Raw genomic sequence first — 13,576 nt, forward strand, 5'->3', positions numbered from 1 at the left:
AACATATACATTTTTCAAATACTACCAGAGACAACAGTTTGCCCCTTTTCCATGTACAACGTATAGAACTCTCTTATTTGTGTGCGATTTGTATATTTCTTGCTCGTTGTGAATAACATTTTTTACTGGTCAAAGTATTTTGTTTGCAAAGTAAATACGGCGTATCAAATATTAATAGCAGCGATGTAGGTTGTAATCCTATTCTCATGGTGGCAGCTACTATAAATAACAGCTGCTGTCCTCCAATACACTTGCCGTCTCCCAGGTTACATTTTATCAATGTACAAAGCATCAATATATTTGCAGTACGGCGGCGACCTCTGGGATTTCAAAACCAATTCGCACTTTTAAACGAGATTTGTTCCGAAAGGTATGGAACACTGTTCTCAGTCGTTTATGTTGTTGCCTTAGGAAACTCAGCCCGGGGTATATTGTGTTTAAACTGATGATTTCTTGTTTGCTAAACCCTTTGTGACACAACTCCTACGTGCAACCAAGTGTGTGTTTGCCTATCAATTATACCTGTGTTCTATTGATCATATTTCTTGGCATGTTCGTTCGTCTAGCTCTGTTGCTGTTACTGTCTGTTTGGTGTTAATATAGGTTTGTTTGCCTCTGTATGTGTGTCTACGAGTGTCAGTGTAAGTTTATCAGAGTCTGGTTGGCGTCTGCGACTGTGTATTTGCGTGGTCATCCGTTACAGTCTGTTTGGTGTAGCGCTTGAAAACCCAATCCCGAAGCCGATGTGGGCGTAGCATTCGAGAAGTATTTGAAATTACAGTGCTGGCAAAGATAAGTAGAAATATCCGCAGTCACTCGCGTGACAAGCACAGTGGACGCCCTGTCCATGCGATAAATGATTGACTATAATTCTTAAAGTAACATTATTATTTGCAATTATTTTACTTTTATTTTAGACAAGGGAAACTGATTTAAAAACCGTCTCCTGAAAGTTTTGCGGTATTTCGAATGTATACATTAATTACCAACATGAACAACGTCGAAACCAAAGTATGAAATTGATATGGTAAATATGTTGGCAGCTCTTGGCTACTTGAATCTTCAAAATGTTGAGCGACTGTGCTGGTTGTTTTACAGGAAATACGAGGAATCCGGCAAACATCACGACCGAGTTGAAAACATACGTACTAAAGGTGCTGAGAGCTTGGTAAGTCGAGTCAACTTTATTGATTTAAACAATCCTGACATTTAGATTGTTTGTTTTGAACGGAATCGGAAGAGAATGTTTGATGTTCGTCTGTGGTTTTTAAAGCTAAACTCACTGAGGCGTCAGTGTTCTAAGATCGATGGCGGTTTCGAACAAGAGTGGCATATCAACACACTAGACAGACAATAGTACTACGTCACAGCGTTGTTTTACAGCAAGCATCTTAAGAAATTTCATCGGCCATGTCACAAACACTCTTTCTGGAGGATTGAATGATTTGAATAAACGGAAATGTCATCTGTTTTACACGCGATAGTTTAGAAAGATCAAACAGACAGATGAGGTCACTTCATAGAAACTACCTCATCCTCAGGTATTGATGCTATTATATTAAAGATGACGTTATCTGAAGATTCAATTCTTTGGGATAATCAACAATGTATGTTGTTTTAAAGTGTGGTGAATTTGAATGCATATTGCGATATCACATTGCTGCTTTAGTTGTGAACGAAAATGTCAAATACACTCACGTTAGTTGCTGTAGTCTAAATTCTGACCATTACTAATTTACGGTCGGATCTATTTTTTAAAAATGCTCGAAGCAATAATTTTGATTAAGGAAGCTGGTTGCAAAAATTGCTACTGTGTAATTACGTGAAGGTCCGGAATAACCAATCAAGTAGTAATTCTATCTATTTATTGTCTAGAGAACAATTCATTGACATATCAATGATAATTATTTCCCCAAAATATATCCACGAGTTACGCTCATTAAATGTTGAATTGCGCACTAGTAGTAGGGTGTATTATCAGGGAAATTGAATTGTGAAGATTTACTGTTCGGAATATGTAAATTTTAATAAACTACATTTCAAATAGCAGTGTATTTGTGCCGTGTTATCTCTAAATTTAAACTCTCAAGGAAACCGATTTAATTGTTTTGGATAATTATCGAAATATTGGGTTATCTCCATGGCTGTGTTACACGACTCAATGTGGCTCTAAATATGGCAGCTGCATAGATCAGAGTTCGTACAGGATGCACTGTCGTATACGCATGTTTATCGTTTTAACTTAGCTGAAAATCATTTTTAAATCAACATCGATAACATATTGTACTTAGGTGATAACATGCCCAGCAAAATGCAAACATTGGAATAATACGCACAGATTTGTAAAACAGGTAACATGGATACGTGTAATCTTTGATCATCAGCATATTACTATCTATAAAAGCTTGAAATTATCTGTGTCAACAGACATTTCCGTATGTGTCGATGAAAATTCCGTCATTTAAATAACGTTCATTTCAATGTATATATCCGGCGTAATTGTGATGTATACAACGACGTTTCTCTCTGTCGTGCAATGCACTCCGGTGTCAATGGTATAACAATAAAGAAATAAACACCAATGCAGTATTTCTTGTCAAAGTGGAGATTCATTGTTGTACAATTCTAGCTACTACAAACATTGAATGGCATCTAAAACTAGTGGTGAAGATCAAACTACATTTGCATTCTATAAATCAACAAAACTACATAAAGGATATTGTGAGCAAAGAACTAAACAGCATATGTTTATGTTTTCTTGACATAAAATCAGATCATTCATATTAATATTAATATTTTCTCAAAATATGTTCTACCTTATTTCCATTGTTAGTTAAAATAGGATAAAAACAAAATAAACATTAAATTCTGTTCGATATTTACTTAGTTCATTTAACCACCATTTAGTATATTATTTAATTTCATGTGTGTCTTGCCAGAGCCTAACAGTGTATCTCCACTGACTTTAAAAAAATGCCACATTTACCGCGATAATTGCACAATCACATAGCTGAACCATCAGTGGTATCGTCCAGCAATAGCTAAGTATTGAGAATGCACTACATCTGCCATTACTTTCATGACAGAGTTTTGTTTTGGCGTTTCTGTCATGAACTGCCTCAGAACTCAAATGATATTTATCATGCATGATATGACAGTCAATAAAATAGCTGCAACTCTCTTTAGTTTTCAGTGTGTCGGTGCTGATGTGACCTTCGAAGCATATCTTATTGGTAGATACTAGAAATTTGACATTTCACCGCGGTATTTCTTTATTAACAACAGTGCTAATTTTTAGCTTTTTACAGACAGGAAAAAGGAATTAATCGATTATATATATATATATATATATATATATATATATATATATATATATATATATATATTATATATATATATATATATATATGTATATATAAAATACCAAAATAATAGAAAAATAATGCCAAAGAATCTCAGAATTTCATAACCTGGTTTACATGTTTGGCAGATGAAAGTATATTTTGTTGATCAGTTTATATTTGGAGGTCAGACTTTGTATGACTGACTTCTCGCAATATACAGAAAATCGACTGAAACGATACTGAAAGGCAGCCACTAAGGCCCTTAAACGCCTGAAAATGAAACTTTAGACTACGAGCACTCGTCTTTAGAAGAATATCACTCACTGGCAGTTTATCACGTCAAAAACTGTAAAATCAACTGCCGGTCAGAATGTTCAGAAGAGTCCCAGCTCTGACCAGCAGAACATCGTCATTCAAAATGAAACTCTTATTTCTCCATAACTTTGCATTTCATAAATGGTCGATGTCAACGGCTCGATTAAATAAAAACCATGAAATTTTGAAAATTGCTTTCAAAACTGATCACCCAAGAAAAACAAATGTAGATCGCATTCGAGTCAGTTTTATTGAGAACGGCCAATGGTATAGCAGGTTGATATCAAGCGTTTAATGTCCTGAATGTTGGCGAAAGGGTTCAAATAATTGAAGAATCTAAGTCTGGTGTAGAATACACTATGTCAGTGCGTCCAATACACTATGTCATTCTAACACGTCACTGCATATAAAGTCTGATAGCATTGAAATCAGTATATCGCCCTCAAATGCATCTTAAGCATAACCTTGGATAATTTTGTTCTGTCAAAAATATTTTTTGGAGATTTGGAATGAGTATGAAAGAGTTAGCTGTAGAGTACAACGCTGTCAGAGAGAGAGAGAGAGAGAGAGAGAGAGAGAGAGAGAGAGAGAGAGAGAGAGAGAGAGAGAGAGAGAGAGAGAGAGAGAGAGAGAGAGAGAGAGAGAATCATATTTGAGTCAGTTAAAAAAGCGGAGATTTATCAACGCAGAAAACATCTAGATCATCAAACGATATAAGATTCTGATCATGTCTGGTCTTACTGATATCAATTATGGAATGTCTTACTTCAAATTAACAAATAATAGCAGATGACGAATTAATTGTTTTGATCAAATAACATCTTATATATATATATATATATATATATATATATATATATATATATATATATATATATATATATATATATATATATATATATATATATATATATATATATGTATAGGATAAAGCCCGAGTACGAGGGCTCTTCTGGTATATAAAGTCCAACCAACGATAAAATGTCGAGGGCGCAGGCCGAGACATTTTATAGTAGGGTTGGACTTTATATACCAGAAGAGCCCGAGTACGAGGTTTTATCCGACTTAAAAACTATCGCCCCTAACTGATATATTTTCGTTTTCAATGTGTTTACGTCGACCGTCCCCTTTGTCAATGTAACATGTTTAGGATATGAATTAAAACTTTTATTTGTGAAATAGCCTTCCAATGTAATGGAACATCCTATAAATGCCCTAGGGCACATTATATAAATGCCCTAGGGCACAGCAGATTTTGTGTTGCAGCTGGTTTCCGCTGCGTTACCAAATTTGAATATTAAAATGTACCAGATGTCTACAGAATATGACATGTTCACTTTTGATTGGACAGTACTTTACTACGGCGCTGTCATTCGTTTCTGGAATTTGGTGACCAAGGCTTTATGAGTAAATAAAACACCCTGAATTGAGCACTCTGATTGGTCAATCAACAGTAGATAGTTTTTAAATATATATATATATATATATATATATATATATATATATATATATATATAATATATATATCTGTATAAACATGGTATCGTCGAACTCTATACTTAACTTCTGAACTAACGGAATTTCTGGCATTTTTCACTTTCAATTTGAAATATTGACTGCCGGCCCTAAACGTATATACAGATACTATTTATAGATACCTCAAGATATGTGCGATCAAACTTAATGGAAAATTAATTTCATTCAGGTTGAAATATTGAAGTTTGATAAATAATGTAATTGACATATAGGTAATAGCGCTGCAAAGAAACCGTATCTTGGAAGAGTTGCGATAAATCCTTTGTTGATTAGTGTCCAATTAAGAAAGACGCTATGCCCCTTCGCGCAATATCCAAGGGCAATCACATGGGAACAGACACTCCTAGACGAACTCCACATCTTTATATGTGTGAGAAGAGCTAGGTTAGAAAACAGGGAATGAAATAGATTCCTTTATTACTAACTCAAACTGGTAAATGGTAAATTATCCAATGATACTTTCCTCTATAAATAACTAAAATTACACATGTCCGAATACAAGGTTTTAAAGGCAAGAGAATATTTCACTGACTGAGGTGTAGAGAGTCCATAATATGTATGGATTTTCCCTTGTAATATCTCAAGTTTGTTTTATTTTGGATTTTGCTTAAAATAACTGTGACTCAAATTTGTATAATACAATAAGTCGAATCGCTTTGCAACGCCATGGCTTTGAACTAATCTCAGTCTCTGAGATGCATCGTTGGCAATGAAGGATAGTAACCATCAAAGGATTGTTGTTTTAGTAGTCATGATGACAAGTACACCAATGTTCTGATAATGAAATGTCTATTTAAATCTCCCCTAACTCATCAATATTCGATGACGCTTAGCAGCCACGCTACTGAATCATTTATGAAGCATCTACTCAGTTGTGTGTCAGAATGACAGAAATATTCACAAAGCTAGTCCTTATTACTAAGGTAATGTGAGACAATGATGAGACAATGTTTTAGCCAAAGGGAGTCAAAGTTTGTACAAAATTAGATTCAGATTCAGATTCAGATTAAGATTCAATAATTAATACTCGTTAAAGTACGCTACCAATTGAATTCGTCACTACAAAGTAGCGTAGCTTTATATCTACGTTACGAGGATTAATAGTCTTGAGAATGTAAAAAAAACTATCCTCAGCGAAAACTAAATGTGCGTCATATGTGACTCAGTGTGTGACCTCAGCGCCGAATAATTGACCTTCACGCTAATTACCCCTCAGAATCTGTTAACAGCTCGTTACCTAACTGTGATGTACCTGCGGACATACTTTCGGAGTTGCTAGCTTCAATTACCTCAATCAGTGAGATGGTGTTGAGCGTTAAAACCGCTCTAACATATAAATCCTATCTCCCAGCTAGCAGTTTTTGTCGTGGGATAACGAGCTTATGTAATTTGTCCTGAATATCTTCATCTCCAATGATGTTTACAAAATGGCTTCGGGTAATATTTACATTTTGATATTGAGGAGACACGATTGAATTTAACAGGCACGTAGGTGTTTTACTGATGACATGTAATTTGTTTTCTCCGTAAGTTTGGGAAAATACTTCCCATCGTCACAAAAATCTGCTCATTACCATCGTATCAAAAACTACATGTTCCCATCGTCATCAAAACCTGCATGTTCCCATCGTCATCAAAAACTACATGTTCCTCTCGTCACAAAAATCTGCTCATTACCATAGTCGTATCAAAAACTGCATGTTCCCATCGTCATCAAAAACTACATGTTCCTATCGTCACAAAAATCTGCACATCACTATCGTCACCAAAATCTGCACATTTCCAACGTCATCACAACCTGCATATTCCCATCGTCTTTCAGTTGTGTCAACATGATTGTTTGTAACATTTTCTGCACTATTTTCAACCACTGCCTCCAGCAGGCGTCATTTATCAAAGTAAGAAACCGTTAACGCGCCATTTACCTCCACAAATTTCATGCAACAAAGGGCGATACTAATTGTGTTGGGTAGACCATTTACAGTCGATTAGAATACTTTGTGGCAACGCTCTTAAAATGGAGAGATGCCGCTCTAATAAGTTAGTGTTCCGATATATTTAACGATGTCTCCAATTTCGGTACTTTTGAATTGTAATTATTTATGGTTTCCTGAAGAGCTTTTTAAGGTTTCCCTTGGCGAAAAATGTCATCTCAAATCGTTTTATTTTCAGCAAAAACTGCTGAAATGGTGAGCCAAGAAACTCTGCGAACACAGATTAAGGATTTCAAAATTGGACGGAAAAACCGTAGATGATAAATCATACAGTGAGATATTAAATCGATTTACACACGTCACCAACGCTTGTAAATGATTCTATTAACCTGCCGGGCAGAGAATTCTCAGACTAGCAAAGCACGACTTTCAGCGAGTATTTTACATATTTTACAACTTTGTATATGTGCTGTTTTCTGTGGCGGCTTGACATGCACATCCAACACATTGAAATTCACACGGACAATTTAAAGCAATCGATAGAAATTACATTCTCATCTTTTGCTTGCTAGATTGAAGCATTATATTTGTTTAACTCAGCGAGGATACATTTCAGCAATACCTAAAGACGCCATTGCATTCGGCCAGTTTATATTTCGTCTCGTTAGCGGAGAACGTTGCATATATGAATCATTAGATCTCAACTTAAAATGATTCTCCAGCTGCTCGTAACCAAAACAAAATTATTTGGAATAGTAGTGTAAATTTTCTAACGCTTGACTCGAGTATATCTAGCAAATACGCACCACTTTCCTTTCTGTCATGGCAAATATTAAACCTTTAGACTTTGCTGTCGGATTAAATTACACAAGTAAAACAACTCTACGATGTATGATTTAGTTTCGTTTTGTTATAATGTTTAATGATGCGTAATGAATGGACGATCAAGTCTTGCAAAGTCAAGTGCTCAGAATGCTACTAATAACATTATTTTGGGTTCAAAGGTTACAATTTTTCCTGGATTGCGCATAGCATGTAGAGGTCTTTCCGGGATATTCACAGTTATATGTCATGTTACGTTATGTTATGTTATGTTATGTTATGTTATGTTATGTTATGTTATGTTATGTTATGTTATGTTATGTTATGTTATGTTATGTTATGTTATGTTATGTTATGTTATGTTATATAACCATTGCTGACAATTAAGTTTACTCAGTCTATTGGACAGGTTTTCGTGACAAACTCTAGTTTTCTTTCAATGATTCTTGTGTCGAAGTGTAGGATGTGTCTATTGCTTTTAACAAACATAACGCTCGAGAAATTCAGGATTAATCCACAGATAAAGAAACTGTATCTCATCTTTAACTGCGTCTTTATAGAAATCGCATATTCTTTCGTCGCTATCTATTTTTAAAATCAACTATTTTCATTTTTAAAGGAAGAATGCTAAGTCTGAACTATGCTAAAATGATATTTTACCACACGACAAATTATAATACTTATGTTACGTAACTTTCCAGACATAAATGTTGTTAGAATGTATGTTTTTATCTCGGACTTCTCTCTCCCTTAATTTCTCAGTGTGAAAACTTTCAAATACTCGGTGTCTAAATATCGTGAGAGGCTCCCTTTAATCCAATTTCTATAAATAATTTCGACATTGTCGAGCCCAATATTTGTAAGCAACCCTGTCATCTGACATTGGCAGTAAACAGTTCCATAATCTAACCATGTTGAACTGATGCCTTCAAAGACAACTGTCTCGGCCGTTGATGGCAAGTTTTGGAGTGAATTAATTAACACTGAGAATGCCAATAATGACAGTAATGCCAATAATGAAATAATGCAAATATTATATCAGAAATACTAATGCTGACAGTAATGCCAATATTGCCAGTTATGCAAATATTGTCAGAAATACTAATGCTGACGGTAATGCCAATGTTGTCAGAAATACTAATGCTGACAATAATGATAATATTGACAGCTATGCAAATATTGTCAGAAATACTAATGCTGACGGTAATGCCAATGTTGTCAGAAATACTAATGCTGACAGTAATGCCAATATTGACAGCTATGCAAATATTGTCAGAAATACTATTGCTGACAGTAATACCAATATTTTCAGAAATACTAATGCTGACAGTAATGCCATATTGTCAGAAATACTAATGCTGACAGTAATGCCAATATTGTCAGAAATACTAATGCTGACAGTAATGCAAATATTGTCAGAAATACTAATGCTGACAGTAATGCCAATATTATCAGAAATACTAATGCTGACAGTAATTCCTGGTTCAGAAAAAGATAGTCCGTATAATGACCTTCAGCGATTATAACGCAAACTCGTCCCCACTTTTTAAGAAACTTGGTATTTTAGTTGTTTTCAAGCAACATAAACTACAGCTTGCAATTTTTGTACATGATGTTTCAAACCACAGACTACCAGATACTTTTAAAGACTTTTTTGTCCCGATTCAACATAGATATAGTACAAGACAAAGTGTTCGTAACGATCTAGCCATACCAAAAATTAGACATAAGGCAGGTGAATTTACTGTAAAATATGCTGCAACGAAAGTCTGGAATGCTATACCCATTGAAATAAGAGAAATACACAATAGATATCGCTTTAAAGTGGAATACAAAAATTATCTTCAGAATAGTCTCACTGGTCATTGATGTACATTAATCCTTGGTTTTTATTTCTATAAATTCCCTTTGTGTGAATTTGAAACTTGGAAACGGTTTTCTTTTATCAAGTTTATGCTGTGTATCTTTTTTGTCTTCCTGAGAGCTTTCACGCCTCCATAGTTACTGCTGCAAATTTTTGATCCGCATTTTCCATGTAATTCATTGATAAATTTCAGCCCATACAGTGAATGTGTCAAATTACCAGGTATTCGGGAGTGACCCGATTAGTTGCAAGACAACTATTTTTCACTCTCGTTTTTCCTACACTTATCAACACTTTCTCCATGTAACTGTCTTTGTGAGTGTGCTTTTTCACACATTTTCGAAAAGGAAATAAACCATTATTATTATTAAATGCCATATTGTCAGAAATACTAATGCTGACAGTAATGCAAATATTATGAGAAATATTAATGCTGACAGTAATGCCAATATTGTCAGAAATACTAATGCTGACGGTAATGCCAATGTTGTCAGAAATACTAATGCTGACAATAATGATAATATTGACAGCTATGCAAATATTGTCAGAAATACTAATGCTGACGGTAATGCCAATGTTGTCAGAAATACTAATGCTGACAGTAATGCCAATATTGACAGCTATGCAAATATTGTCAGAAATACTAATGCTGACAGTTATGCCATATTGTCAGAAATACTAATGCTGACAGTAATGCCAATATTGTCAGAAATACTAATGCTGACAGTAATGCAAATATTGTCAGAAATACTAATGCTGACAGTATTGCCAATATTATCAGAAATACTAATGCTGACAGTAATGCCATATTGTCAGAAATACTAATGCTGACAGTAATGCAAATATTATCAGAAATACTAATGCTGACAGTAATGCCAATATTGTCAGAAATACTAATGCTGACAGTAATGCCAATATTATCAGAAATACTAATGCTGACAGTAATGCAAATATTGTCAGAAATACTAATGCTGACAGTAATGCCAATATTGTCAGAAAGACTAATGCTGACAGTAAAGCCAATATTGTAAGAAATACTAATGCTGACATTAATGCCAATATTGTCAGAAATACTAATGCTGACAGTAATGCCAATGCTAACTGTAACGCCAATTTTGAAAGCGATGCCAATTTAGTATCGCCAATATTTTTGTTGAAAAAAGCGGCAAGGCAGCAAAAAAATGTTTGCCGTTTTGACCACTCCTGCAGAGATTAATGGGTGATTCCTAAGTACAAAATATGTGTCATTTGTTCTCAATTTTGTCATGATTTCGTTGACTATTTACGATGAATGAACGCCCATTCAACGTTTACTCATAAAAGTAACACCAAATAGGACTTGGGCATCGAGGTTTTAGTTTTACAAATCAAAGATATCATGTATATGGTTTCCAATTGTGAAGCAGATTGGAATTCCTTGTTATTTCCTTTCATTGGATAAGCTATGACACAAAATTATCCTTGCAATTACGAAAAAGGTAAAACTCAGTAACAATTCTTCGCGTCGAGCTTTCAAAGCTTTCTATTCGTATTTCTCAGTTTAACAGAGCAACATTTTCTCATTTTACTGAATGTGAATCGTAAATCAATGGGCCTATAGCATTTCAAACACTCCGCTTTTCAGCAGTCTACCGTGATCTGTTGCCCAGAGCAAGTCATTGGTTCTCCAGCATTGATGATCATTGTAGTCAAATTGGGTCTGGGTAAAGTCATCTGGGAAATAGCGCTCGGACCTTGATGGAGTATTTATCGGCGATTTACAGTACACTATGCCAAGCAATATTAAATCCAAGACTTGGACACAACAATCACGCCTTGAGAACCTATTACATACTTAACACTCAAAAGTGTATACTTACATGATGTTGAGTGTTTTGATGTCGTCATGTTAACAGGGATCACGAATTACTTTTCTAGAGTTCTTAAAGTAATTTTAAATTGACCCAAGTATCAGATGAGAGTATTGAAAGCTCTCACACTCATTTATCAAGCACTACATCGTATTAGTGTGAAAATGCAATAATATGCCTCGAAGACGTAGCCATACTAAAGGTTAATATACAATATATAAAAAGCATATTGAATTATACACTATACGTGATATCGATGACATCTTATTGTTTGGTATGAATATTTCCAAACCTTAAGTTAAACGCTTTTGAAACACTACATTCGGCGTCTGGACCGACTTTCTCCTATATCTATCGTTTTTGACTGTGCGTGACGTTTCGTGGGAAAATTGACTGAAAAAATAGCTTCCATAGATGTACTGTAAATGATGAATGAACTTAAAATCAATCGGGAAAGTCTTGGTTGAACCTATATTGCCGATTAGTGACACTGTTTTCAAATTTGTAATGTCATTTTAGTAAGATAAATTGACGACCTTATCACCGTACGTTGTACTTTGGTAGGCAAACAAATCGAATTCCCATGAACTCTAGGTGACAGACGAAAGGCAAAGAGGTCAACTCAATCTACAACGCAGATCTTGTGTCTTCAAATACGAAGCTAAGTCACGATCCGGTATCAATGTATATCCAATACGCAATATTTTAATTCCATTACTACGACATTCATATCTTAGTATGAGAACATCTTCTTTGTATCTTTGCATTCAAGGCTTTTTGTTGCGCTTGAAAGATGGACGGAAATCGAAAGTAACAAACCGGAGAAATTGACTAAATTTTGCAGACTACCTTCATTAAAAAGAAACTAGGAAAGTGTATGATTAAGGCGCGTTTTGCGAAAGAAACTAGAATACACTCGCTGGACATTGTTAGAAATATTTCATTTTTTAAAATAAAATAGTGCTGCAGATATAGTACATTAAATCCAACGGGCCAATTAATGAAACAATAACAGCGTGTTTTATACTGAAGATAAACAAGCCTGCTTCTGAACGTGCAGTCAGTTTGATTTTTGCACATGAACTTGAAAAATCAGATCACGTTCATGTTTTGCTGTTTCTCAATAGAAACTGCAAAAAATTATTTATAATCGCTTATATTTCTTTAAAAGGACTTTGAGAAGATAGATTCCGATCTGGCTGGAGCATTGTGTAGTTCTGTCACCGGAAACTACGCCATGGCATTCCAAACACCGATGTTGACAATAAATGTCAGATGGCTCTAGTAAAATGTGTGTCACGTGATTGATTGGCAGTGCATGTAGTATGTTTCGTTAGAGCAATCATTACTTTTCTAATAATAACATCAGTAACGTAAAATATCCATCCATTGATTTAGTTACTTCAAATAGTACACTATTCATTCCTGTTCAAAATTTTTGAAGACTTAATTGGTTCTTAAATATTCCTCCTTGCTGTTTCACTGACAGCGTTGATTACAGAATTAGATTGCACATTGTAAAGATCAAACCAATGACCCTGATGAGTCCCAGGTGCAGCGACTGGACGTATAGGAAATTGAAATGGTGATTTAAAACGATAAATTTCTACAAAATTCTAATTGACATTTCCGTAACGAGTTTTTATTACGTTGGTCAGAAATTTAGTTACATTGCTTACATGTTGATATTTTTATCGGCGGTAAATACACAACTTACTGATCCCCATAGGCAAACCACTAAACCTGTTAAACCTGTTAAACCTGGTAAACCTTTAAGTTTCTCTACTTTTCATGAAGTGCTTTTGAACAAACTAAAACGAAACAAATACTTTAGTTTCCTAGTCTTTCTGGTAACGTAAGGACCTTAGCAAACTAAAACGAAGGCTACACGTATAGCATCGGATCCTGTCT

At 34.8% G+C, this 13,576-nt stretch overlaps 1 protein-coding gene across 6 annotated transcripts in view; it reads left to right on the forward strand.

Moving 5' to 3' along the window:
• The window catches only part of LOC139136575 (metabotropic glutamate receptor 2-like), a 213,638-nt gene that overhangs the window by 91,451 nt on the left and 108,611 nt on the right, over positions 1-13,576 (forward strand). For all 6 annotated transcript variants that reach the window (XM_070704319.1, XM_070704322.1, XM_070704324.1 and 3 more), the window contains exon 2: positions 1,099-1,168. The gene's annotated coding sequence lies outside the window, so the exon portion shown is untranslated. The remainder of the gene's footprint in view (positions 1-1,098; positions 1,169-13,576) is intronic.

The sequence above is a fragment of the Ptychodera flava genome, chromosome 7 (assembly GCF_041260155.1).
Source record: "Ptychodera flava strain L36383 chromosome 7, AS_Pfla_20210202, whole genome shotgun sequence".
Taxonomy (NCBI): Eukaryota; Metazoa; Hemichordata; class Enteropneusta; family Ptychoderidae; genus Ptychodera; species Ptychodera flava.